At 41.0% G+C, this 27,406-nt stretch overlaps 1 protein-coding gene across 13 annotated transcripts in view; it reads left to right on the top strand.

Annotated features, from left to right (window-relative positions):
• The window catches only part of TSNARE1 (t-SNARE domain containing 1), a 757,898-nt gene that overhangs the window by 40,731 nt on the left and 689,761 nt on the right, over positions 1 to 27,406 (top strand). The window contains exon 2 of one of the 13 annotated variants that reach the window (XM_050940846.1): positions 19,749 to 19,863. The exons of the other annotated variants lie outside the window; for them this stretch is intronic. The gene's annotated coding sequence lies outside the window, so the exon portion shown is untranslated. The remainder of the gene's footprint in view (positions 1 to 19,748; positions 19,864 to 27,406) is intronic. 13 annotated transcript variants of the gene reach the window in all.

Genomic DNA, 27,406 nt, shown 5'->3' with positions numbered 1-27,406 from the left:
TTACCCGTATAAGGGGAATAACCCATTGTGTCTAACTTTAGAAGTTCTAAAGTGGTCTGTGCCTGAGTTTGCTCTGTGTGTGTCATCTGAAGTACGGGGACTTTGGCGGTTTAGCTGGAGGGAGTCAGACATTTGAGAAAAATGGCAACATTTCCAAAAGGGAGCATTTTAAAAATGTTTCTTCTGCAAATATTAGTAAAAACTTCTCCTTAAAAGTAATAGATAGAAAACTCAATTGCCTTCTGAAGAATTAGTCTCCAAATTTAGTGCAATAAATTCAGTCATTAAAGTGTGAAACAAGGAGGTTAGTCCAGCTTTGTGTGAACCTCAGTACAACCCTCACTATGGAGTCTCTTCAAACATCTCTTTAATATATATGTAGAGAGAGAAAAAACAATTCCTTCTGGGAAGTGGTAATTTTTTAGTTCAAAGCTAATTGAATAATCTTTATGGCGTCTCTGAAACTCAGGCTAATTTCAATTAATGAGATGGTTACTTGGTTTCACTTTTGTTTGACCCACAGTCTCCTCTCTCCTTTGTTTGTACTTACTATTTTTGTGTTTGCTTGCTGTTACTACGCTGCCTAGATGGTTAGTGGATGATGCTCCCTGCTTTGTTGTTTTCCATGAATGATGTCTTCTGTTGAACAGTGGATCTGGTACTGGAGGAAAGCAAAATTACTTTCTTTTCCATAATTTTGAGTTCTGCCAGTATTGCTCTGCAGGGACTCTTTCTGTCCTCATCAGTCATGATGGTTAATCCCAAAGGAATATAGCCTCCTTGCAGATCAAGGGCCACCTGTATCCATCTCTGGCTAGGCCTTTGAGCTGGTCTGGTTTGATGTTCAGTCTGTGACCCTCTCTGTGCCTATCTACCATATGCACAGCTTAGGATTTGTTCTTCTGTATAGGACAAGATGGAATGTCAAATAAGGCTCAGATTTCACAGTAATAAACACACAGACCCTATCTACCTACCTCTGTTGTCCCAAATACTAACTGTTCAGTGAACATGTTAGCAGGAGGAGCTTTCAATTTAAAATTAAAAAGAGGTGGGGAAGAAATTGGGGAACTTATCTTAGGATCCACAATTGTGTCCTGTGAACAGAACAGCAGATCCATGCTGGGAGAGAGTAAAACTGTAGGTAAGAACTAATTTTGCCACTCCTCTTCTGTGACCCCTAATGTTCTTGGTCCCTAGTGTGTGCATCCCATGGCTGGTCTGAGCTTTTTGAGGGCAAAGTGCCAGCCCCTTCAGCCACCCAGAGAGGGGATTCTGTGTTATGTAGACGAGTATCTGGGATGGGGTTTTAAAAAAGGAAGCAGAATGCTTACAAATGCTTGTCTTCCTCATTCCTGTCAGGTGGATAAAGCAATTTCAGGAGCCGATTTTTCATATCAGCTCTTTTCCTCCTAGTTGACGGTCCTCCGATCTCCTTGTCCAGTCTCTTCGGTTCAGTAAGGAAGCGTGCTCTCAATTCAGTAGCATTATTTCAGGCTTCCAAGCTAAAAGACATGTTGATGAGGCAGAGAATCTCAGTGCCTATCATGGCTGTTCAGTAACTGGTGACTATTTCTTTGATCCTTCAGCTGCACGAGGCTTCAGCTGTCAAGCTGCAGTGGATTGGCCTTTTAAAATGTCATTTGTATGGGTGATTCCAGCACCACGTGTCGTTTAAAGGAAACTCCCAGTTCTTACCAGAAATGCTGTTTTGGTCCCTAGCACTGTGGCTGGAATAGCTCTGCTTTGCTTACTGCCTTTTCAGACCTGAGCTGCAGGAAATGTTTTTTTCATTCTGTGGTTTTTGATCTATCTGTCTTAGAATATACCGGAACTCGAAGAAATAGAGGGATTGAAAGAGATTCTTGGAACCCATCAAATAGCACTTATATTTACTTCTCCTTAAACACACCACTACTTCAGCATCTCTGATGTCAGGATATCTGTAAAGGATTCCTCTTACCCTGCCTCTGGCCTGGTCTACACTACGTGTTTAAACTGATTTTAGCAGCATTAAACCGATTTAACGCTGTACCTGTCCACACTACGATGCCCTTTATATCGATATAAATGGCTCTTTAAACCGGTTTCTGTACTCCTCCCCGATGAGAGGAGTAGAGCTAAAATCGGTATTACCATATCGGATTAGGGTTAGTGTGGCCGCAAATCGACGGTATTGGCCTCCGGGTGGTATCCCACAGTGCACCACTGTGACCGCTCTGGACAGCAATCTCAACTCGGATGCAGTGGCCAGGTAAACAGGAAAAGCCCTGCGAAATTTTGATTTTCATTTCCTGTTTGCCCAGCATGGAGCTCTGATCAGCACGGGTGGCAATGCAGTCCCAAATCCAAAAAGAGCTCCAGCATGGACCGTATGGGAGATACTGGATCTGATTGCTGTATGGGGAAATAAATCTGTTCTATCAGAGTTCCGTTACAGAAGACGAAATGCCAAAGCGTTTGAAAAAAAAATCTACAGGCTACACAGTGCTGCGTGACAAGCGTAACGGGAAGCCGGAGACTCAAATGGATGCTCATGGAGGGAGGGAGGGGGTATTGAGGACTCCAGCTATCCCACAGTCCCAAGCAGTCTCCGAAAAGTATTTGCATTCTTGGCTGAGCTCCCAATGCCTGTAGGTACAAACACATTGTCCAGTGTGGTTCAGGGAATAGCTCATCAGTGTACCCCCTCCCCCCCATGTGAAAGAAAAGGGAAAAAAATCATTTCTTGACTTTTTTTAATGTCACCCTATGTCTACTGAATGCTGCTGGTATACGTGATGCTGCAGCAGTAAAGAGCAGTATCCACTCCTTTTCCCTCCCCGGTGGTAGATGGTACATGCTTGATAACTGCTGAATACCTCTGGCTGGCCTCAGGGGTGCCTGGGTAAAAATAGGAATGATTCCTGGTCATTCCCAGTAGATGGTACAGGATGGCTGGTAACCATCTTCATCATAGCCACTGGGAGCTGAGCTCCATCAGCCCCCTCCCTTTCCTGTGTAAAGAAAAGATTCTGTCCTGCCTGGACTATCATAGCAGCAGCATGCTGGGCTCCTCTCCCCCACACCGCTTAATGTCCTGCCTGGACTGTCATAGCACCGGGAGGCTGCCTCCCCCTCATTTTATCTCACTAACAAGTCACTGTTTCTTATTCCTGCATTCTTTATAACTTCATGACACAAATGGGGGGGACACTGCCACGGTAGCCCAGGAAGGTTGGGGGAGAAGGGAAGCAACGGGTGGGGTTGTTGCAGGGGCACCCCCCGTGAATGGCATGTAGCTCATCATTTCTGTGGGATCTGACACGGAGCAGCTGTGCTCTCTGATACACTGGTTCTCTAGTATATTTGCCCCATATTCTAGGCAGGACTGATTCTATTTTTAGTAACCATAAAGGAGGGCTTGACTCGGAGAGTCATTCCCAGTTTTGCTTTTGTGCCCCCTGCCGACCTCAGCCAGGGGCACCCATGATAGCAGCAGAGAGCACAGAAGAACAGATAACCGTCATCTCATTGCCAAATTACACTGGCCGCAGACACTACAGAACAACTGGTAACCATCTTTGCTATCATGCAAAAGCAAATGAATGATGCTGTGTAGCGCTGGAGTATCGCCTCTGTCTGCGGCATCCAGTACACATATGGTGACTGTAAAAAAAGAAAAAAAAGCTGAACGGGCTCCATAGTTGCCGTGCTATGGCGTCTGCCAGGGCAATCCAGGGAAAGACAGCGCGAAATGATTGTCTGCCGTTGCTTTCCCGGAGGAAGGAATGACTGATGACATTTACCCAGAACCACCCGCGACAATGATTTTTGCCCCATCAGCCACTGGGCTCTCAACCCAGAATTCTAAGGGGCAGGGGAGACTGCGGGAACTATGGGATAGCTACAGAATAGCTACCCACAGTGCAACGCTCCGGAAATCGATGCTAGCCTCGGACCATGGACGCACACCGCCGAACTAATATGCTTAGTGTGGCCGTGTGCACTTGACTTTATACAATCTGTTTTATAAAACCGGTTTATGTAAAATCAGAATTATCCTGTAGTGTAGACGTACCCTTTGTAATTCCATGATATGGGGAGAGTTAGTGTGCAATAGGCATGTATTTTATAGAGTATCCCATGACGTGGGGAGTTGCCATGTAGCACCAAAGTATACCTTCAATATTTAGTCAATAAGATGCAGTACAGCCCTTTTTACATATTCTGCATACTGATGAACCACCAACACTGGTTAATAAGATTAACAGGAAACACAAAAAAAACAGTGTTTTAATCTCCTCTCAGTGGCCCCAATCTGATCCCTATTTTTTAGCCCAGCATGGCTAGGAATATAATAGTGATCTCACCACTGTTCCCAGTACAACACTTCATGTGTTCCTAGGGCTGAGAAGGTCTTACAGATACAGGACCATTAAAATTCACTCCCTGCCAGATGATCATGATGCTGCTTTTCCATTAAAATTCTGATGCAATGTTCAGTGTTAGCTTGTCTGCTTAGTCTCCTGCTGTCCATTTCTTCTCTGCAGTTTGCCACCAATACGGTTTCCTCTTGGTCCAGTAGCACTGGTGCTCTTTGCTACTCTTCCAGTGTTTCCTCTGTGGAACGCACTGCCCACAGGATTTCAGGTTTACAACGTGGAGTGGGACTCTTGCACTGGTTTATTTTCCCAAGCTCCAGGTTTTGTTTCCTTTTTTATTTCTCTTCCAAGCAGATTTTTTTCATCAAACGCTGCAGGGAGATGGAGGTAATTTACCTAGAGGGGAAAAAAATAAGCTTTGGTTTCTTCATCGGGTTCAGTACTTGATTCCATTCCCTTTTAGTGTAGTTTGGATTATAGGATTATGTGAGCTCTGCAGCCTCTGGCCACCTGGTTCTAGGTTTCTCTGACAGCAGCCTAAAATATTCTGAGTGTGGTAGTTCTTAAGAGTTAGTAATTTGCATTTTCTCCACCCAAACTGCATATGCATGATTGACTCAAAGCTCTAGGCACCAACTCCCCCTACTGGTCAATTGGCAGATTGCAAATGTATTTTCCCATTTAAAGAGGCTTGATTAGGGTCCCTCACAGAGAAACCCAGGTTGTTTACGTCTGACTAAGTTTTGTTCTTACGGCCCTAGTCTAGCTCTAGTTAGTGGTTGCAATTAGACTGACTCACAGACCTCAACTATCCGCATAGGATACAGATGCCAATGGCGCACAACCCAATTGTGCCACCACTTTTTAAAATTTCACTGACTAACTATTGCCCTGGCTTAACTGGATCAGAAACTGGGTTCTCTCTCTGCCTTGCAAACCTTCTGTCTACAGGGAAGGGTGATTACCCAGCCCTTTTTAACCATGTAAATCAGTAGGCTCTTGCCCCAACTTTTGCCCCTCTTGGCCTCCTTTAAATAAATTATAATTGAGCTCTACTAATGTCCTGTGCATAGTAATTGAGAATTTCTCTGTTACCTTTTTCTGTCAAATTAGACAATCTTGCAAAGGGCCTCATGGCTCATGCTTACTATGCAGGTGCAGAGCCATTTACTGAGACATAAAATCATCACTCAGAAAGTTTGCAGATGACACACAGATTGGGAGAGGTAGTAAATAATGAAGAGGACAGGTAACTGATACAGAATGATCTGGATCACTTGGTAAGCTGGGCTCAAGCAAACAATATGCATTTTAATACTGCCAAATACAAAGTTATACGTCTAGGAACAAAGAATATACGCCATACTTACAGTATAGGGAACTCTATCCTGGAAAGCAGTGTCTCTGGAAAAAAAAGTTGGAGTCATGGAGTGGATAATCAACTGAATATGAGCTCCTAGAGCAAAGTTGTGGTCAAAAGGACTAATACAATCCTTGGATGTATAAGCGGGAATCTCATGTAGGAATGTGGAGTTACATTACCTTTTTATTTGGTACTGGGCCGACCACTGTTGGAATGCTGTATCCAGTTCTGATGTCCACAATTCAAGAAGGATTAGAGTAGGTGTGACCATTGGTGCCTGGAGGGCCACACTGAGATTGCTCAGTCAAGGCAAACTGCAAAGAATGGGGCAGATGATCTCCCAAACTGGTGGTTATTCTAATAATTAGATTCACCAAGACAGCAACAAAACAGCTTCTGCATTACCTTATTGTTACCCAGAAGCCAAAACCAAAGCTCCCTGAAAGTGATCCACTCCTGGGCTCCCACCCAGACAGACATGTCAAATATGATGAGGATTACTGAAAATTTTGTTAATTATATATAAAGTTCTACCAATCCCAAGGGATCCGACACATTGTCTGCCAGGTCAATGAATATTTCAGATCTTACCCAAATACATGCTTACAGCTGATTCTTCTTAACTAAACTAAGATTTATTTAAAAAGAAAAGAGAGAGTACTGGTTAAAAGAGCATTATACATACAGATATGAGTAAAGTTCTTAGGTCAGTTTCATAGTAGAGATGGTGAGCTGCTGAGTTTAAATAAAGTGATTCTGAGGAAAGTTTCATAGGTTGTAGTCCAAATATGCCGTCTACGTATAGAGTTTGTTCAAATTCTTGCACGAGAATTAGCAGGGTGATCCAGACTGGAGCTGGAGACCTTAGTCTTCTGACTGTAGCTTCCTCTAATCAAGCTTAAGCAGACCTGAGATGACAGGATCAGGTCTTAAGAGTTCTTTTATAGATCTCTGACGGACTACTATACCCTCTTGACAGCATGGTAACACAACAGACTTTCCTTGAATGCAGAGTAAGTAATGCACATTGTTGCTTTGAAGTAAAAATCCCTATTTCTTATGTATGCACAGGAAAACTGGTAGTATTCATTAACATATGGCAATTATCCATTCAGACAATCAAGGGATTTAATTATGACACAGACAATTTAAGATCAAGACCATGTAAGTAATATTATTTCCTGCAGTATCTTAAATCTTTGATCTTAAGGTTAACTGAACCATCAGTGAGCATAATATAATGTAATTAAGACATGAAAGGGAATTAGCATCCACAAGCTAATCTGGTTACATGGTTAACATCTAACAAGATATAGGTAAATACATTCAATTAGTATTTACCTCTAATTCTCTAACAATACAGGTTTGCATTTCAAAGCTCTAGCCTATTTAACATGGCTTTGTTAGCTATTTATAAGGAATGGCCCTAATTACTATTTATTCTACGTTTCTAATATGTCTTTAAAGGTTGAATTTGAGTCACTTAACCTGCTAGTTGCTTTAACCCTTTCTGGCTCAGTGTCACTCTGAGTTTAGAGAGTTGCATCGGTCTTCATGGCTAAGGATGTGAGGGAGATTCCCAAACCTGAGCCATTCTTTTTAGGTGACAAATCTGAGGAACTGTCCCACATTGAGGTGTTATTAGAGGTGGTTTTGGAACAAATTGATAAACTAAACAGTAATAAGTCACCCGGACCAGATGGTATTCACCCAAGAGTTCTCAAATGTGAAATTGCAGAACTACTAATTGTGGTATGCAACCTATCATTTAAATCAGCTTCTGTACCAGATGACTGAAGGATAGCTAATGTGACACCAATTTTTAAAAAAGGCTCCAGAGATTATCCTGGCAGTTATGGTCCAGTAAGCCTATCTTCAGTACCAGGCAAACTGATTGAAACTAGAGTAAAAAAACAGAATTATCACTAGATGAAAATGATTTGTTGTGGAAGAGTGAACATGGTTTTTGTTAAGGGAAATCATGCCTCACCAATCTACTAGGATTCTTTGAGAGAGTCAACAAGCATGTGTGCAAGATGGATCCAGTCAATATAGTGTACTTAGATTTTCAGAAAGCCCTCACCAAAGGCACTTAAGCAAAATAAGCTGTCATGAGATAAGAGGGAAGGTCTTCTCATAAATCAGTAACTGGTTAAAATAGAAGGAAACAAAGAGTAGGAATAAATGGTCAGTTTTCAGAATGGAGAGAGGTAAGTAGCGCTGTGTCCCAGGTGTCTGTACTGGAATCAGTGCTGTTCAAAAAGGGGTAAACAGTGAGATCGCAGAATTTGCAGATGATACAAAACTACTCAAGATAGTTAAGTCCCAAGCAGACTGTGAAGAGTTACAAAAGGGTCTCACAAAACTAGGTGACTGGGCAACAAAATGACAGATAAAGTTCAGTGTTGATAAATGCAAAGTAATGCACATTGGAAAACATAATCCCAACTATATGTATCAAATGATTGGGACTAACTTGGCTATTACCACTCAAGAAAGAGATCTTGGAGTCGCTGAGCATAGGTCTCTGAAAACATCCACTCAATGTGCAGCGGCAGTCAAAAAAGTGAACAGAATGTTAGGAACCACTAAGAAAGGGATAGATAATATGACATAAAATATCATGTTGCCTCTATATAACTCCATGGTGTGCCCACATCTTGAATATTGTGTGCAGATGTGGTCACTCCATCTCAAAAAAGATATATTAGAATTGGAAAAGGTTTAGAAAAGGGCAACAAAAATGGGGTTTGGAACAGCTTCCGTATGATGAGAGATTAATAATATTGCGACTTTTTAGCTTGGAAAAGAGATGACTAAGGGGGGATATGACAGAGGTCTATAAAATCATGACTGTTGTGGCAAAAATGAATAAGGAAGTGTTATGTACTTCTTCTGTTACAGAAGAAGTAGGAGTCACCAAATGAAATTAATAGGCAGCAGGTTTAAAACAAACAAAAGGAAATATTTCTTCATACGACACACAGTTAACCTGTGGAATTCTTTGCCAGAGGATGTTGTGAAGGCCAAGACTATAATGGGGTTCAAAGAAGAACAGATAAATTCATGGTGTATAGGTCCATTGATGGCTGTTAGCCAGGATGGGCATGGATAGTGTCCCTAGCCCCTGATTGCCAGAAGCTGGGAAAGGGCAACAGGGGATAGATCACTTGATGATTACCCATATTGTTCATTCCCTCTGAAGCACCTGGCATTGCCCACTCATGGAAGAGAGGATACTGGGCTAGATGGATCTTTGATCTGACCCAACATGGCCATTCTTATGCTCTTAATAGTCATGAGAATGATGAAAGAATTGGTAAACATGCCCTATAATGAGATGCTCAGGTAGCTCAAGCTATTAGCGTAACAAAGAGCAGGAATAGAGATAACTTGATCACAGTCCATAACTACCTGTGTGAGAAAGAAATATTTGATATTAAGCTTGCCAGTCTGGCAGACAAAGGTAAAATATGATCCAATGGCTGGAAATTGAAGCTGGACACATTCAAATTGGAAATTAGGGTGTACATTTTTAGCAGTGAGGGTAATTAACTATTGAAACAACTTACCAAGGTTTGTGGTGGATTGTCTATCACGGGCAATTTTTAAATTAAGATTGGCTGTTTTTCTAAAAGATGTGCCCTAGTTCAAACAGGACTTAATTCAGGCAGGAGGACAGTTTAGATCACAGTCATTCCCTTCTAGCTTTATAATCTATGAATTGCTGAGTTTACGAGAGTTGTGAAGATGAATTGTTAATGGGTACAATTCCATTTTTGCCTTATTTCTTGAAATGTTTTCATAGAATCATTAAGGTTGGAAGGGACCTCAAGAGATCATCTAGTCCAACCCCCTGCTCAAAGCAGGACTAATCCCCAAATTGCCCCCTCAAGGATTGAACTCACAACTCTGGGTTTAGCAGGCCAATGCTCAAACCACTGAGCTATCCCTCCCCCGATGCTACCTGAGAGAGAAGAAAGGAAGCTGAGTAAGGCAGAGCTTGCTGGAAAATTCATCCGACTGGACCATTAGCATGAATCTTGACAAGAGGCTAGGCAAGGAAAGTTCCTCCTCTTGGATAGTTCAGCCTGAAATGCAGGCACCCAATTTGTAGGCAGCAAAACATCCTCTGTGGTGATCCTGATGGCTGGGGATTAGGGAGCTGGCAATTGCAACAGTCTAAAGAGCATGAGGTCAAGCAGAACTACTTTTGTTACCAATTGGATGATCATCTAGCTTCAGTATTCATCTGTTCTTACTTTGCCTCTGCAAAGCTTGGTCCTGGATGGTGGACTGTGTGGCTTAGGGGATTTGGGAATGAGATATGGAAACTTAGAACCTCTAGTTGATCAGGTTCACGTTTGCTTCGGGTGGATAGTAACCAGATGTTACTGTCATCTGATATCTGTCTGAAATGAGTTCATAGGTCTCAGTCCTGTTCACAGATGCTCACCTCACAAAATTACCATCACAAATTGATGCCCAGTAGGCCAAAGAGTAAGCTGAACTGACCACACACCTCTGCTGTATCTCTGTCCAGATCAGAGGGAGGCATATGGCTTGGGCTTTGCGAGGGAAACTTGCATTGGGGCTGCCTAGAATGCTGACTAGGTGGATAAAGAGAGAACACCAGAATCCATAGCTGTCACTCTTGTATCTTGCATGAGTGAGCAATATATTAAAACATAGGTGGGATTGCTTGGAAAGTCATCAAAACAATTTATAAGTAGATAAATGATGGAAGCAGCTTGTTGGTTGGTGTGTGTATGTATGTGTGTATACTGGATGAACTTATACTTTTTAATCTGGTATAATGCTGAGAGAAGTTTTCCTACTTTCTTTACCACATTAACAAAATTTGTATAACAATGTTTAAAAGTTTGCCAGGATTTAAGACTAAAGAAATCCTTTTGCACCTTCTAAATGGATGATTGACTTTCAGCGGTTACTTTCTCACTATGGAAATCTTTAAACCATTATACTTGTTTTCTTTAGCAATCATATTAAAAACAAAGTGAGTTGTTTCATCTTTCCGAAAGTGCTTTTTTCTGCCTACTGTGTGCAAAAGCATTTTAATTGATCTTTCAGACAGTCTAGAAAAGAGGAGGGTGGGAGGAAAAGATACTTCACGCAGCACAGAATTTTTGCTGGTTTTGTCTCAGAATAAGAAACCACTTCATCACCGTTTATGTATTTAGCCACACAGTTTGTGCATGTAGTGTAATTATATTTTGTCAGCATACAAAAGTATTTGAAAAACACACACCTTGATCAATGTTATCCAGCATATCGCAGGATACTGTCATATCTGTCACAGTATAAACTAGCTCAGGGTGACTCAAGAGGTGGTTTTCTCATAAACTTAATGTTGGTTATTACAGCCCTGATTGGTGCTATCACCATTATTTTTGTAGTAGCTTTTGGTGTGGTGTAGTACTTATTTTAACTCAGGGAGAAAAACAGATAATTAAAAATACAATAAAAAATCCCCTCATTTGTCAGATTTAAGAAGACTAGTACCCCACCTAGACCTGTATTCTTTCTCTTTCATAGTCCAATTGCAGGATTCATCAGAGGTAGATGTAAAACGCCTTACACACCCCCAGAAATGTGCAATCCTATATTCCACAGGCGAGATTTCTTTAGGAAAGAAGTCTGGGCAAAGTAGGAAAGAATCGTTGAGGTCTTCCTTGGCTGATGAGTTTGCCGCCATGCTTACATGAGACTTTGGCACTTCTCTTTAAGCTAAAATCTTCTGAACCACTGTTAGATGAGGTCAAATAAAAGGCCTGAACCCCTTGACGGAGTATCCCACTTAGTATTTTGAATGTATCAAACCATATCTGTCTGAAACTTGGCATGCACTGAAAGATTCTTCTTGAGAAGATTTCTGTCCACAAAACCTAAAAGTAACTTTCTTATATAGAGTTATGTTTGGTAACTGTGTGAGAAATTATATTGTAGCCTGATCTTTAGATTACATAATTATTTATATTATTATATTGATTACTTAAGAATCCCCAGTTATTACTTTACAGGTTCTTGTCCCAAGATCAGGCTCAGTATATTTGCACATCCATATACGCACACCATCCCTTGTAAAGCAATCTGAAATGTTAGCCATATCTTCCTCATCACCATCACCTTCCCCATCATCACCTATGACCATCGTTCTGGCCCCTCCTAAGGATAACATCATCTTCCTATCACCCTTAGGCTGGGATGCAGCTTTCATAATATGATATGTTGACAACACTGTGTTTGATGCATATTCAATAGGGGTATTTCCCTTTTTCCTTATTTGCATATCCTTACCTTACTAATTTTGGAATGTCCTTCCCCTATAGATTAGTACAGCAATGATCTTAATTTATTATCATATATGTCAATTCATTACTGTGGCACTCTTGTTGTTAGATATCTGTGGATGTCACTCATGTACCTGTTATGTATGTCAATTCGTTGCCAAGACACTCTTGTGGTTGGACTCATGCTCCTATAGTCAGAAATTCTCCTTAAACACTCTATTTTCAGCTCCCCATTATTTGGGGTTTCCACTAGGCCGTGTATTTGTGAAAAGTTTATCTGTTCAGAGTTCATAAGCCTCGAGCCTTATGCTAACTTGCTGAAGTTAATGTCTTACAGGATACAGGCCTGTAGGTTTCTTGCATTACTGCTGAATATAATGCAAAGCAGAATATAATAAAGACAAGCTAGCCCACTGGGCTACCGTATAAAACAAACCTTGGATAAGCAACTGCTCAACTGATTACCTGTATCACCCTTTTTAGGGTTCTTTTAATTTTGATTGCCACTTGGGTATCTCTCTTGTGCTAATTGGTTAGCATCTCTGGTGGTTTTAATACAACAAAGGAAGGACAATCCAAAGCTAGATCACAACAGTTTGGTCAGTTATTTATGTATCTGCCAGCTCACTAAAGTCATCTTCCCAATGGATTTCTAGCAGTCAGTGCTTTCTAATCTACTTTCCTACAAATTATATTAACTGCAGTGTCTTACTAACACTCTTATCTCACATAAACTCCTACATTTATGACAAACTGTATAGAGTGAGTGCAGTGCAAGAAGCTTTCACACTTGGTCTCATTTTATGTCTGTATACACCTGGAACTTGAAAGACTATGAAATCATTACCGACAGTAGACCGTGTTCTACAAACTTAGCTAACAACAGTAATTTGTTTAGTTTTAAAGCCACTTTACAACAATCTCAATTGGAAGCTGTTACAAAACAAGGAAACAGACGTACTCTGTGACAATCTTTAAAGCACATACATAAGCATGCACACTTCCTTACTAATTAGGCACCCACTTTCAGGAAGTGGTCAACTGATTGATTAGGGTTGTCACCCAAGAAAAAGTCTGGGTGTTACTCATCACCAGATCTTTGCTCATCTGTCAGCTTTTCAGCTCAGTTACTGTTCACAGCAGGAGTTGACACTGCAAACACAGCTGGAGTGAAGGATGGACATAATTGTCTTTTCCTGGTGCACTGTCAGGCAAACTGAATTGATAGAAAATAGACAGTCAAAGGTGCCTCTCCGAGATAGGGACTTGAAGTCACAAGGAGGACTCCCAGATGGTCAGCCCAAGACCTCAGTCTTCTCCCAGGTGTCTCCTAGACTCATAGTCTTTAAGGTCAGAAAGGACTATCGTGATCATCTAGTCTGACCTCCTGCGCATTGTAGACCACAAAACCTCATCCACCCACTCCAGTAATAGATCCATAACCTCTGGCTGAGTTACTTACATCCTGAAATCATGGTTTAAAAACTCCCAAGTTACAGAGAATCCACTATTTACACTAGTTTAAAACTGCAGATGACCCATGCCCCACGCTGCAGCAGAAGGCAAAAACCTCCCAGAGTCTGGCAATCTGACCGGAGGAAAAATTCCTTCCCAACCCCAAATATGGTAATCAGTTGGACCCTGAACATGTGGGCAAGACCCACCAGCCAGACACCCGGGAAAGAATTCTCTATAGCAACTCAGAGCTCTCCCCATTTAGTGTCCCATCACCAGCCACTGGAGATATTTGCTGCTAACAATTGCAGATTGGCTACATGCCATTATAGGCAGTCTCATCGTACCATCCCCTCTATAAACTTCTCAAACTCAGTCTTGAAGTCAGGTATGTTTTCCCCCATCTCTCTCCTTGGAAGTTGAGTTGTCTGCTCTCACCATCCAGTCAGGGAATGAAATGTCACCATTTGAGTTCTTGCAACTGGGGCTGATATTTTCCCATCTTTGTGCAACGCATCTTGTCACACCTGCTTACATAAGACAAATTAGGCCATACCTGTTGGTACAACCATCCTGGGACACAGCAAACCAGCCACTGTGCAAGTTCTGGTCAGCAACTTACCTCTCCAAGTTGCTTTCTGTGGGCTTCCACTGGGGTGGATCCCTGGGCCAAATTTGCAGTTATGCGTGCTCAAATTGTCGTTTCTCCTTCCAAACTCTGCTAGCTGCTGAAATGTCTAGTTTAAAATTCATATAATTTATACAAAGTCCCTCCCTGTTCTTGATGCTCTTTAAACTTGTTTTAAGAATCCTTCATACAACGCAAAATCACTTCAAGAACGGTGGTTCTCCGGCAGGCTGAAACATTCCAAGAATTTTCCATTCCTGGTCTCCTTGTTTTAACAACAATGGTGGGACCTTAGTGTATAGGCTGAGCTGAATCTGGATTTTATTGATCAAACAGTTACATTTCTGATTATTACACTCTGTGATCAGGTGTCCTTGTAAACATAGTATTTGGTTTAAGTTCCTTTTTTTTACTGCTTCTTTTGGCATAGGTGTATTTCACTAACTTGATGACATAAGCATGCTTGATTGCAAATATTAGCCTTACCCCTTCACTTGACTAAACTAAAGAAATCAACATGAACACAGGTTTCAGAGTAGCAGCCATGTTCGTCTGTATCTGCAAAAAGAACAGTCCCCTTTTCTCCCCCCAACAGGATTTCCCAAGAGGTAAACCCCATCATTAAAGTTTACAATATTTTGCCCAAAGTTATATCACTTATAATCAACTACCCTTTTATACATATAACTTCATTTAATCATTATATTTCATCAAGTTCCCCATTTGCCTGCTGTGTCTGACACATATGATACCTTAGTGTTTGATAGAATTTAATTTTTCACAGCCAGGGAAAAAAGGGGCTCCTCTTTAGCTGCACAAGGAGTACACTCATTCAGAAGGCTGCAGCAACTCTAAATTTCCTGACTATTGAAAAAAATCTAGCTGTTAGACCTTTATTTTTTTTCTCTCAGCCCTATGTGCTGTCTTTTCTAAACAGCCTTGACACCTTGGAAATTCTTAAATAGCAATAATTCATAATTTGGGGGCCTTAATTTCTACATTGGCTCTTCCTCTATTCTAAGGAATAACACAATCATGAAAACCATGGAACTGTCAAGAGGCCAGTTAGACATCACCGCTTGATTTGCTTATTGATGCATCCCATCCTCATCTCCCATTCTGTTTAGGTTGGAAACAGGGACCTTGCATTTTACTCAGCCGAAAACCAACGTGGCAAACTTTTGGTTCTATAGACTGAATAAATAATAATTACAGAAATCCTTATATTACTGTTTTTAAAACAACAACACTTGCAAGGGGAAAAAAGTCCATTGAGATGGAAACATCTAGTTTCTAAGGCTATGTCTGGAATAGAAAGAGATCTGGCTTATTGCAAGAGAGGGATGGAGTCTTAGAGGACTAGGTAGTAGAAACTCTGATATCCTGAAACTGATTCTGACATAGTGTGTCTTTGTGGTCATAAGTTAAATCACTGAACATTTTCTTGCAGTTAAAATGGAGGTGACAGTACTCAGCTGCCTCATAGAGATTAAAGAGGATTAATTAAATGTTTGTAAAGTGCTTTGAAAATTGAGAGCATTCTGAAGAAATTACAGCAGAATAAAACCTAATATTAGAAACTGCATTCCATTCCGTGCACAGCAACAGCTTCAGTCGTGTGGAACTTTAACACTTTTATCTCTGAATGTGTGCGGCTCTCCACTCCACCGGATCTAAAAGCTACCATATATTGATTCAGTGAGCTGACTGCCAGATGCCATTGCAACTTCTTCTAGTGCACCAGTGTATTTTGGATAATGCAATACAACTGTATTTTGCATAGTCCTGTCCACACACACGTTAGTTTGATGGAAGAAGAGGCAATGAGAAGGTTCAGGCAGGTAGGGCAGGTAACCATCTGATATGGTAAGAGATGTCTGTTATTTGGTGCCATAATGCCCTGTGCCCAGTCAGGAGTTACTTGGAAGCACTGAATCAGACAACAGTTTCCAATTGGTTGTTAAACACATGCTCACAGCCTGCGATACGAACTCTGATATTCCTTTAGAAAACCATGCTCTAGTGTTTTTCATATCATTGTCCTTTATTTCCTTGAATTGCATGCGAGTCCTTCTAATGGCAGAACAGGGTGATGTTTGAAAGGGGAATAATGTTCCAGGAAGGTTCTTGTACCAGCGAGGGAGGGAAAGTCCATGAACTAAGTAGTGATAACTTAATAGAGGCTTTTGAAAACAAGAAGATAGGTTTGAAGGGCAGACTGTATTGTATAGCAGTGCTTAGAAATGTCCTTAGAAGACTCTGACACTCTAGGAGAACATTTATTTTTCCAGGTATGGATTGTGACATATTTTATTCCTCCCCTTAAAGTTCCTGCTGTAGACTTTCAATGGACTTCATGTGCCAAGTACTTTTCTTTTATAGAGTATTGATTTGAATCTATGATTAATCCTGCTCCAGCTGGAAAGCAGTGGGTTTATTTGCAAAGCATGTTTGAGAAGATACGTCTGACATGTTACCAAGCTTTTCAAGAGGAAGTGGGTGAGGCCTCAGCCAGAGGTTTGTGTGAGCTTGTAATATTGATGCTCCTGGATGAGATGAGTGGGTGAGATTGAAGTTTAGTTTTTCTTTCCATCTATCCCTTTAATCTTTCCTTAATGGCTGGTATTCTCCCTACCTCTTCTTAAGAAGTTGCTCCTAACTTCAGCTGCCTTTTTTTTTTTTTTAGTGACACTTTTATTAAGAAATCAGAGCCTCAGTACAGCAAGTTCCTTAATTATGTGGGCAAGAGTAGTACCAATGGGACATTAGGACCTAGGACTAGATGGGACCTCTTGGGTCATTGAGTCCAGTCTGCTGCTGTCACAGGCAACCCCCTGGTTGCACTGACTTCTGTGGGAACCAAGGAGAATGTGAGTACAGTCTTTCTGTTGGACAATAATAGTCACCAAAAGGTTAGTCTCAAAGCCTCTTTCTTATGTTACCATTAAATTAATAATGTAACAACCTGCAACCCTCAGCGGAAGTTCTGGGAGCTCTTGGAATCAAGTTCTCAGATAAAACTAGAAACCAAAGGAGCAGACTCTTTTACCATGTAGTCCAGTATCTCAAATACAGAGAAGTTTTTTTATGGGGAGATGTGCTGGCCTCTGGGGTTTTGCATGGAGGAGCAGTGATGATGACACAGCTTGTTCTCATGAATCTGCATGAGGGCTGAAAATGTGATTGGCTTTTTTTCATGTTGCATTTGGGTATTTCATGTTGTAGTTCAGCAGATATGGTGTTACCTCTAGAAAGGGAGGGGGTGATGGATTCTCAGGTATCAGCTAGCGGGCAAGTGAACAGTAAAGTATTCACAGGCTCTGAAATTATGGAACTATGGTTAGGGTTAAATATCTTTGGATCTTTCTAAAATGTCATAGAGTTCAAGGCCAGAAGGGACCAATAAATCATCTTGTCTGACCTCCTGTATATCACAGGCTACTCTCACCAGCCAGCACCTGCACACTAACCCAAGAACCGAAATGCGACCAAAGTATTACAACCTGCAGGAGACTCTAGACTATAATGTGCCATATGTAGAGAATAGAGGGGCTGAGGTGCATTGGAGCCCAAAGCAAATATGTATATGATTGTATCCGCCCTTAATGTGGTTGCTTTATTGGAATCATTAGTTTTCTCCAGATGCTTTTACATGGAGATGCATCATTATGTGAACCAAGGAGCTGCTGGTCTTTTTTGTTGTATAGCTCTGGTGCAACCACACTTGAAAGATAGTGTACAGTTCTTGGGCTGTCAATACCAAAAAAAAGTCAGACAATTCACTGAAGAGCAGCAAAAAGCCTTAAAGGACTCTGAGGAATGACACAGGGATGGCAGGTCTGTTAGATCCCCTAAGAAGTCTATGGGATCTTCATCTGGGGATCTGTAGTTGAGTAAGTAGGATTTCTTGACTCCTTCTGTCCTTAACTTTGTAGATAATATTGAGTGTGTTTTAGGGTTTGTTTATTTATTTAATATGGTGAGAAGATTCTTTTGCAGTGGTGCCTGGGGTGAGAAGCGGGAATGCTCTTCTGCCACCTGTTTTCTTCTTTCTGGCTCATGCTGATGCCTTTCTGGGTTTGCATCGGCTGGAGATCTCTTATTTTAAGTGGGAGGGAACTGCTGACAAGATGTATTCCATGATGGGCCTCTCCCACACCTCTTGGTGCAAAATAACCCAAATCTGTTGACATTCCGGGTATGCTGGAATGTCTCTCTCAATCTCAGGATTTTGGGGGTGTGGGGAGCAGCTTGAATGTGTTTGTGGATGGGATCAGTGACTGAGCAGAGGTGTCTCCTCTCCCTTTTCGTTTGGATAAATTGCTGTATTGGCTTTTGTAGTTAAAGATGGTTTGTATTTGTATGTCAAAGCACTAAGAACATTTATGAATAAGCGTGTATTTTTAAGAAAACAAGTAAAACCAATTCTCAGCAATGCTGGCAAGGTCTGTTTTCTCTTCCAAACTCAGATAGTGGTTTATTCATGATTTAAAGCACACCTCCTGAACATAATTAAGGCTCACCAGAACCTCTCTTTCTGTTCATGTATTCAGTACTGCTGCATGGCAGGAAATCTAAATACATCAGCTAAACAATTCTTGCTTAGAAAACTGTAGTCTACCAATAAACGCGAAAGGGGTTGACCGAGTCAGATTGTTGTAACCTACATGTGGTATGAAGAGGTGATATAAGAGCACTAGGAAGAATATTTTGGGGATGCTGATCCTTGGAGTTTCCAAGATTGCTTTCTTCAATTGCACAACTGTGTGGTTCCACCTACTAGCTACGTTAAATGAAACATTGTTGACATTACCAAGTGGAGTTACAGAGACTAGATGTGACCAAGTACCACCTTTACCAGGTGGCATGATCATCTTTGTTTTAGAGATACATGAGTTCCTCTCTGAACTCCTTGTTTGAATTGAATTTGTTGAGAGCTTTTTTGCTCTCGTCTTGGACTACCGTGTGAAATACTCCAGTCCTGATCACAGCTGGGACAGCGAAGACACTGCACAGTCTAGGCCACTGACAGAGTTGTATGTCATCTGTTTAATAATGGCAGCCAAGCACAGATAATCACATTTTCCGCCTGCAGACCCTCATCCACTTTGCCTCCCTGTTTGACAAAATAGATCCCTATGCATTTCTTGGCACTAGATCCCTCAAGGCTTGTGAGTACTTGACCAATGCTACCCTCTAGCTTCAGGAGGGAAGAATAAACTAAGTGATCTCTTCAAATTCAAGATTTGCAGGGAAGTTAACAAAACCTCATAGCCGACAGTATCAAGGGCAGTTGATGTGTCTAAAACAATCCACTTAGAGATTCAGAGATGATAAGGCCAGAAGGGACCAGTGTGATCATCTAGTCTGACCTCCTGTATAGCACAGACCATAGGACTTCTCTGATTTATTCTCTAGTTCAAATAGAAATTATCTTTTATTGTTCCAATGGTTAATTACCCTTACTGTTTAAACATTCATGCCTTATTTCCAGTCTGTGAATTTGTCTAGCTTCAGCTTTCAGCCCCTGGATTGTGTTATGCCTTTCTCTGCTAGGTTGAAGAGCTCGCTGTCAAATATTTGTTCTTGGAGTCTAACTATAGGGCTTGTTTTTTAATCCTCTAAAGATTCTGGTGGCTCTTCTCTGAACCCTCTCCAATATATCAACACCCTTCTTGAATTGTGGACACCAGAACTGAACACAGTATTCCAGGACTCGTTGCACCAGAAGTAAATGCAGAGGTAATCAATATGCCTTCCCTGTTCCTACTTAGTATTCTCCTGTTTATAGATCCCAAGATCAGATTAGTTCTTTTGGCCACAGTGTTGCACTGGAGGCTCATGTTCAGATGAGTATCCCCAGGACTCCAGAATCTGACCTTTGCACGTTGCTGGAAGGAGGTCTTCAGCTTCTGAGACCAGCACGTTCTCTGTTCTAGACTGAAAGCTGGTCTGAAGGGAACCTAAATAACATGTGATTAGCTCCTTTTTAAGCAAAGTGACATTGTAAAAAAAAATATATATATATATATATATGTATTGTTGGTGCCTTTCTATTGTCTTCAGTTTATCAATCTGTAAACTCAGGTGTTGTACCATATGACTGGAGAATTGCTAACATAGTTTCTATTTTTAAGAAAGGAAAAAAAAGTGATCCAGGTAACTGCAGGCCTGTTAGTTTGACATCTGTAGTATGTAAGGTCTTGGAAAAATTTTTGAAGGAGAAAGTAGTTAAGGACATTGAGGTCAATGGTAATTGGGACAACGTGATTTTACAAAAGGTAGATCATGCCAAACCAACCTGATCTCCTTCTTTGAGAAGGTAACAGATTTTTTAGACAATGGAAATGCAGTGGATCTAATTTACCTTGATTTCAGTAAGACATTTGATATGGTTGCACATGGGGAATTATTAGTTAAATTGGAAAAGATGAGGATCAATATGAAAATTGAAATGTGGATAAGGAACTGGTTAAAGGGGAGACTACAACGGGTTGTACTGAAAGGAGAACTATCAGGCTGGAGGGAGGTGACTAGTGGAGTCCCTCAGGGATCGGTTTGGGGACCAATCTAATTTAATTTTTTTATTACTGACCTTGGCACAAAAAGTGGAAATGTGCTAATAAAGTTTGCGGATGACACAAAGCTGGGAGGTATTGCTAATACAGAGAAGGACCGGGATATCATACAGGAAGATCTGGATGACCTCGTGAACTGGAGTAAAAGTAATAGGATGAAATTTAATAGTGAAAAGTGGAAGGTCATGCATTTAGGGATTAATAACAAGAATTTTTGTTATAAGCTGGAGACGCATTAGTTGGAAATAACAGAGGAGGAGAAGGACCTAGGAGTATTGGTTGATCACAGGATGACTATGAGTTCCCAATGTGATATGGCCGTGAAAAAAGCTAATGCGGTCTTGGGGTGCATCAGGTGAGGTATTTCCAGTAGAGATAAGGAGGTGTTAGTACCTTATGCAAAGCACTGGTGAGACCTCTTCTGGAATACTGTGTGCAGTTCTTGTCCCCCATGTTTAAGAAGGATGAATTCAAACTGGAACAGTTATAGAGAAGGGCTGCTAGGATGATCCAAGGAATGGAAAACCTGTCTTATGAAAGGAGACTCAAAGAGTTCGGCTTGTTTCGCCTAACCAAAATAAGGCTGAGGAGAGATATGATTGCTCTCTATAAATATATCGGAGGGATAAATATCAGAGAGGGAGAGGAATTATTTAAGCTCAGTACCAATGTGGACACAAGAACAAATGGATGTAAACTGGCCATCAGGAAGTTTAGACTTGAAATTAGACGAAGGTTTCTAACCATCAGGAGTGAAGTTCTGGAACAGCCTTCCAAGGGGAGCAGTGGAGGAAAAAGACATATCTGGCTTCAAGACTAAGCCTGATAAGTTTATAGAGGGGATGGTATGATGGGATAGCCTAATTTTGGCAATTAATTGATCTTTGACTATCAGTGGTAAATATGCCAAATGGCCTGTGATGGAATGTTAGATGAGGTGGGATCTGAGTTACTACAGAGAATTCCTTCCTGGGTGTCTGGCTACTGAGTCTTACCCACATGCTCAGGGTTTAGCTGATCACCATATTTGGGATCAAGAAGGAATTTTCCTCCAGGCCAGATTGGCAGAGTCCCTGAGGTTTTTCTCCTTCTTCTGCAGCGTGGGGCACTGGTCACTTGCTGGAGGATTATCTGTACCTTGAAGTCTTTAAACCATGATTTGAGGACTTCAGTGGCTCTGACATAGGTTAGGGGTTTGTTAAAGGAGTGGTTGAGATTCTGTGGCCTGCATTGTGCACGAGGTCGGACTAGATGATCGTAATGGTCCCTTCTGACCGTAAAGTCTATGATTCTATGATATCTTTATTACAACCTGGTAGTCTAAATGGAATGCAGTGTTCTAGCAATGTTCTCAGTGGTTGTGTTAGCAGTACATACTGTAGCAAATTATGAGTCTTTTCATACAAGTGAATTTAGTGCTGAAAGAAAGTCCCAGATGGTCATTCTTCAAGGCTGAAATCTAGAGCTAGCACTGCTCAAAGACTGGGGACAGGGGAATTCTGAATCTTTTGTTGGTGGAAATTTCAAAACTTTTTGACCAGTTGTATTCACAGAATAGGAACATCATACAAAGTTACCTCAACATGGGAAAGATGCCTCATGCTGCTCAGACAATGTGCTCCAACTCCAGCCTGGAAAGACCATCTCTAGAGTAAGAGTTTACATGCCCATTCTTTCCTTTGGCCTTTGACGAGAATTTCGACGAAGGTGCCAGTTAGTGATGATTGCAATGATGACATGTGTGATCTGGACATGACTGATGCTAACTGTACACTTGTCATCACCAGACATTGAACTGCGTTTAGTCTCCTGATTGGGGATGGACATGAATTGATGACCTAGAGGTGAATGATTACGTATTATATTACTAATTCCCTGCACAGTGTGTTCTTCCCAGCTCTGAGGTTTGCACTTCAGTTAACGGTAAAGGCCCAAGCTCTTAAAGGCCATACCGGCAAGATATGTTTGCGTGACTGTCGTTAACAACTTTGATGGGTTTGGATGCAGTAGAGGAAATGGATCTGGGGCTTGGCTCTATCAAATAAAATTAGCTCTGGTCATTGATTATGTATCCCTCCCTATAGAGAGAGAGAGATCTATATAAATCTTCTTTAAGCTTCGCTATTTCCACATCACCTGCAGTGACTGGAAAGAGCTGTCATAACCTAGTCCCAGATTTGGATCTTAGCGTCCAAAATATGGGGGTTAGCATGAAAACCTCCAAGCTTAGTTACCAGCTTGGACCTGGTAATTGCTGCCACCAGCTAAGAATTATACAGTGCCTAGCTCACTGTGGTCTCCCCAAAACCTTCCCTGGGGGACCCCAAGACTCAGATTCCTTGAGTCTCACAACAAAGGGGAATAAACCATTTCCCTTCCCCCCTCCAGGTGTTCCTGGAGAGATACACAGAAGCAAGCTCTGTGAATCTAAACAGAGGGATTCCACCCTCCCTGTTTCCAGCCTTGGAAAACAGAAGTACCGAGAGCTAATCTCTCTTCCCTCCTCACCCAGAGGGAATGCAAAGTCAGGCTAGTAAATCTAACACACACAGATTTCCCCCTGACTTCTTCCCCCAACAATTCCCTGGTGAGCACAGACTCAATTCCCTGGAGTTCCCCACTAAAGAAAACTCCAACAGGTCTTAAAAAGAAAGCTTTATATAAAAAGAAAGAAAAATACATAAAAATGGTCTCTCTGTGACAAATACAGGGTCAATTGCTTAAAAGAAATATGAATAAACAGCCTTATTCAAAAATAATACAATTCAAAGCATTCCAGCAACTATACCCATGTAAATACAAAAGAAAACAATAGAAACCTTACTGCCTTACTATATTTGTACTTACAACTTGGAAACAGAAGATTAGAAAGCAAGAGACAGAAATCCTCCCATAGCCGAGAGAGAGACAGGCAGAAGACAAAGAACTCAGACACAAACTTCCCTCCACCCAGACCTGAAAAAGTCTGGTTTCCTGATTGGTCCTCTGGTCAGGTGCTTCAGGTTACCTCTTTCCAGGTGTAAGAGACATTAACCCTTAGCTATCTGTTTATGACAGGAGCTCATCAGCTATTGGGACTAGCTTGATGGGAGGAGAGAGCAGTCATTGGTTCACTTCAGCTAATGACTGAAGTCCAACCACTTTCAACATCTGCTGCCATATTCTGGAATGGGAAATGAGCAGGATATGTCCTTCCTCATGCCTGCCAGTTGAAGAAGAAATGAGGACATTTTACCACTCCGTACCTCCCGACAATTCATTAAGGTTTGTAACATTTCAAGTTTCCTTTTTGCGTGTTTATCTTTTTCAGTTCTGGTGAAACAACTAAGCGACAGTAAATTCTTGTGGTTGGGTAAATGTCACAAGCACAGTTCAGCTGTTCTTGTAAGATTCCTTCATAAACATTTAAAAGAACAATTAATCAAATGCAGTGCTATGTGCTAAAGGTCTGCCGCGGAATCCGGTCAGTGTGACAGAATGCCCCAAATTGTCTGTTGGATGGAGGTTATGATCCAATTTCCTCTCTGCATTTGGGAGGTTGGGACAGAACAAAACAAACCAAACAAAAATCCTGCTTCAAATCACTCTGGAGGCAGCCGTGCTATAAGAAGCTGAAAATTATTTTTTTAACAGAAAGTCTGAAAATAAATTGTAAAGTACCTCCATAATGGTGGAATGAACATGCAACTGGCAGACATACAGAAGGACACCTTGGAGTCCAACCACTTTTAACATCTACTACCACATTCTGGAACATGGGGTGAGCAGGCCGTGTCCGTCCCAGTGCTTGCCAGTTGCCGAAGAAGGTCTTCAATACATGGTAAGCTGTTTGCTGGTAGTAAAGATCTCTCCTGGCCTTCTTCAGTGCCTCTTTTTAGAGTGTGAACTTCCAGATATTTTGGCTATTCCATTGGTGGTTTTTGTTTTTTTTTCCTTGGAGGCTATTTGGCTAAGTTATTAGAGAACATGAACAGAGATTTACTTCTTCCTCGCCTTTCCAAATACACGGGCATCCTCTGTTCTGAACATTTAATCCTCCTCATTCCATCACAATGGAGGCAGTTTAGGATTTATTTTCGGGCTTTCTGTTGTTCAAAAAGATAATTTTCAGTCTCTTATAGCACGGCTGCCTCTGGATTGTTTTGAAGCTAGTTTTCTTTTTTTTTTTTTTTCACCCCCTTTTACCCCCACAAATGCAGAGAAGAATTTGGATCACAACCTCCTTCAATAGATAATTTGGGGCATTCTGTTACACAGCCCAGGCTCAGCAACAGACCTTTAGCACTTAGCTCTGCATTTAATTAATTGTCCTTTTAAACGTTTATGAAAGAATCTTCCAAGAACAGCTGAACTGTGCTTGTGACATTTACCAGTCCACAAGAATTTACCATCGCTTAGTTGTTTCACCAGAACGGTAAAAGAAAAGTTTGCAGAAAGGCAACTTGAAATGTTATGAAAATTAGTGAATTGTCGGGAGGTATGGAGAGGCAGAATTTCCTATCTGATGTAAATGACTTTTTTACTCCCGTCTCAAGTACATCAGCAGCTATACAGACTTTTGCCTGTAATAACCACTTACTCCATCCCACCTAAGTTTGCTAGCAGAGAACACGACAGCTTTTTTTTAAAGCATTGAAGTGATAATGCAGGCAACAGTAACTCAAATGTGCAGCCTAACGTTGTATTCCTCAGTCTCAATACTTATTTAGTATCTGTAGTCTAGGAAGGATTAGATTTTTATCGGTAAATGTCAGCAAACGTCGATTTCACCTTACACACACACACTGACAAAATGTCTATAATAATTGAAATTTATAGATAGGTAATGTAAGAACTGCTTGAGAACTTATTAGCATTTGATTTCAGGATATTTACTTTGTATATTTTGACGTGATGTTGACAATTTGTGTTTTAACAGTTAAGCTTCAACTTTTTGAATCTCAATGTCTACTGTCATTAAATAATTTTTGTCTGACCTGTCTCCGTAATTTCCTGGAACTGTGAGATTTTAAATTGATAAAAATAAAAAAAAGGTTAAAAATAAACATCAATATCTATCAAAATTATAAAAAAAGTCGATTGATACTAAGCCTAAAGATATGTACTTAACAACTCATCTGGGCAAATGTCTCAAGCACAAAACATTGTCATTTTAATAAAATATAGAGTTGTAGTTACATAGAGTGATTAAGAGCGGATTGGCATCTTACTTTCTTTGTGTGGTACAGTGAGGTTTGTAATTATAAGGACATAGGAATTGTCAGACTGGATCAGACTCAAGGTCCATCTAGTCCAATATCCTGTCTCTGGCAGGGGCAAGCACTAGATACTTCAAAAGAAGATGCAAGAATCCCACTGTACGTAGGCGAGGGATAATTTGCTGTCCACATTAGGTCTCATTCACCTCTCTAATAGTTGATAACTGGCTTGAACCCTGAAACACAAGGTTTAATATTCCTTCCAAAATTTGTTACAATTAATTATAATTCTGGATATTCTTTAAGTAGATGGAACAGTCCAGTCCCGTTTTGAATCCTGTTAAGGTCTTGGTTTCAACAGTTTCCTGTGGCATTGAGTTCCACAGTTTAATAACAGTTGTGTGAAAAAGTATTTCCTTTTATCGGTTTTGATTTTCTCACCTTTTAATTAAATTGAATGTTCCCTTGTTCTTGTCTTATTAGACTTCTATCATGTCCCCTCTCAATCATCTTCTCTCTAAGATAACAATCCTAACGTTTTCAATCTCTCTTCATCGGAGTTTTTTTTCCGCCAGGCCCTTGACCATTCTTACCACTCTTCTCTGGACCCCTCACCCCCCTAGTTCTGCAATATCCATTTTGAGGTGGGGTGACATGTACTGCACACAGTATTCCAGCTGAGGCCACCCCATTGATTTATATAAAGGCATTAGAATATTCTCTGCATTATTCACAGTCTCATTCCTAGTGCATCAAACATCTTGACAGCACCTACGTGTTCGTCAGAGGTCTATGAGTTGCCTATAGTGACGCCTAGGTCCCTTTCTTAAGTTTAATGTAGACCCTATAAGGAGTAGAAGTGATTTGTTCCCTTCCACCCACAGGTGCAGTACTTTGCATTTATTAACAGTGAATTTTTTTGCCATCATGTTGCCCATTCTCCTAGCTTGTTTAGGTCTCTCTAAAATCCCTCACTGTCTTTTCAGGTCCTGATTAACCTAAATAACTTTGTCTTCTGCAAATTTTGCTATCTCACTACTCTCCCCCATCTCCGGTTCATTAATAAATACATTAAACAACACGGGACCTAGAACAGCCCCATGCTGTTGATATTTTGCGATGATGACAGTTGACCATTTAATCTTACTTTTTGCTTTCTGTATCTGAGCCAGGTTTTGTCCATGATAATACTTTGCCTCTTGCCCCATATCTACTTAACTTCTTTAGTAGCCTCTTGTGTGGAACCTTGTGCCAGGCCTTTTGAAAGTATGAGCCTATGTAAGGAACTTGGATTTTAATCCCAGCTTTGATTCTGACTTTAGCTTTGACCTTGGTCAAGCCATGTAACTCTAGTCTCAGTTTCTTCACCTGTAAAATGTAAATAGTGCTTACCTGCTTCACAAGGGCATTCAACATTAGTCAGAAGCTACTCACAGATCCTCTGATGGAAGATATGATAGGCCAGTGGTCCCCAAACTTTTCAGAGTCATGTTCCCCCTTGCCCCTCTC

The sequence above is a fragment of the Gopherus flavomarginatus genome, chromosome 2, assembly GCF_025201925.1.
Source record: "Gopherus flavomarginatus isolate rGopFla2 chromosome 2, rGopFla2.mat.asm, whole genome shotgun sequence".
In the NCBI taxonomy this organism is placed as follows: domain Eukaryota; kingdom Metazoa; phylum Chordata; order Testudines; family Testudinidae; genus Gopherus; species Gopherus flavomarginatus.
The sequence above is the reverse complement of the archived record's forward strand: the minus strand, read 5'-3'. Positions and strand labels throughout refer to the sequence as shown.